Genomic DNA, 1,870 nt, shown 5'->3' with positions numbered 1-1,870 from the left:
AAAGACAAGATGAGAAAGGCAGGATTTCCTGCCCTTAAGAAACTTCTGGTCCTGCAGCTGAGACAGAAACAGAACTCAAAACGAATCAGAGCAACATTGCCCTGGCTCCGTGGTCGGCAAACTGCGGCTCGAGAGCCACATGCGGCGCTTTGGACCCTTTGGCGGGTTTTTTAGACAGCTGATCAATGATTCTCTCTCATCAAAGATGTTTCTCTCTCCTCTCTCTCTCTCTCCCTTTTCCTTCCTCGCTGAAATCAATAAAAATATATTTAAAACAAAATAAAACAGAGCAACATTTAGTGGAACCATCTGAGAGACACCGAGCCCTGGGGTCCCAAGTGGGAGAGTGGTTATCGCCAGGTGAGGGATGAAAATTGTTCATAAAGGAGGCAGAATCTGAACTTGACCTTAGAGAAGGAATATAAATTGAATAGAGAAAAAAATCAGAAAGAGCATCCTTGGCAGAGGGAATTTCATGAGAGAAGGTGTGGAAAGAAGAAAGCTCAGTGTAGATTCCCAGAACCCTGGGAGGCTGCAGAATAGGGTGAAGAGGAGGAGGAGGAGTGTGCAGGTTTGGGCTCCCCTCAGTGTCCTGAGGCTGCTGGGCAACAGCCATGACTCAGAGGAAGCTGCCTTGGTTCACTGGGTCAAGGAACACAGCCTGCTGCCCACTGAATCATTTGTCACCTGTGGTCACCTCTCTGCATTGCCTGCCCCTGCCTGGCAACCTTTGCTTTATTGATGAGTACAAGGTAAGTTTTCACAGGCAACCATTAAAACAAAAAGCCCGACTCCCATTTCGAAGGAAACATTTTAAAGTCTCATCTAAAGAGCTGACTCATCAGCGTTTGCTTTGGGGTAGATTTCTTGGTTATTCTCACATATGGGGAATGGCCAACAAGAGGTGGGTCATAAAAAGATCTGAGGTCACAGCAGAGAGACTTAGTTGTTCAGTGAAGCTAGCCAAGAAGTGCACAGCATGGCCCAGACTGCACCCCTACAAAGGGGCAGGCGGCGGGGAGAGCTTTGCCAGGAAAAACTCTGTGCAGGAGACCTCAGTGGGCTGACCGGATCCCAGTTTCCTGCCACAATCAGGCACCTGCATGGCTTGGTAGAAAGCGCCTCAGAGCAGGACCTCAGGGTCTTGGGATCCATCCTGGGCCCACTATCTCTCTCTGTATGACTCTCGGCAACTCATTTAACAGCCCTGTGCTTCAGTTTCCTTCTCCCCGGGATGAAGTGTCCTGCTGATCTCAAAGGCAATGTAACCATTCTTGTCTCAAAGAAAGGCTAAGGGCTTTATGTCAGCCAAACAATGTTCAAGGAAGTATTAGCTTTGCCCCCGTGAAAGGCATGACTTGGGGCACGTTACCTATGTGGACCGCCTTCCTGAGGCTGCCATGAGAAGTTAAACGGTGCATGTAAAAATACCTGGCACGGATACTTCATAGATCTAGAACGAACTCTCCAAAAATTCATCTGGAATAAAAAAAGACCCCGAATAGCTGCAGCAATCCTGAAAAAGAACAAAGTAGGTGGGATCTCAATACCAGATATCAAGATGTATTACAAAGCCACTGTTCTCAAAACCGCCTGGTACTGGCACAAGAATAGGCATATAGATCAATGGAATAGAATAGAGAGCCCAGAAATTGGCTCGAACCAATATGCTCAATTAATATTTGACAAAGGAGGCAAGAAAATGCAATGGAGCCAAGATAGTCTCTTCAATAAATGGTGCTGGGAAAATTGGACAGATATATGCAAGAAAATGAAACTAGACCACCAACTTACACCATATACAAAAATAAACTCAAAATGGATAAAGGACTTAAATGTACGACAGGAAACCATAAAAATTCTAGAAGAA

The sequence above is a fragment of the Myotis davidii genome, unplaced genomic scaffold (genome assembly GCF_000327345.1).
Source record: "Myotis davidii unplaced genomic scaffold, ASM32734v1 scaffold238, whole genome shotgun sequence".
Taxonomy (NCBI): domain Eukaryota; kingdom Metazoa; phylum Chordata; class Mammalia; order Chiroptera; family Vespertilionidae; genus Myotis; species Myotis davidii.
The sequence above is the reverse complement of the archived record's forward strand: the minus strand, read 5'-3'. Positions refer to the sequence as shown.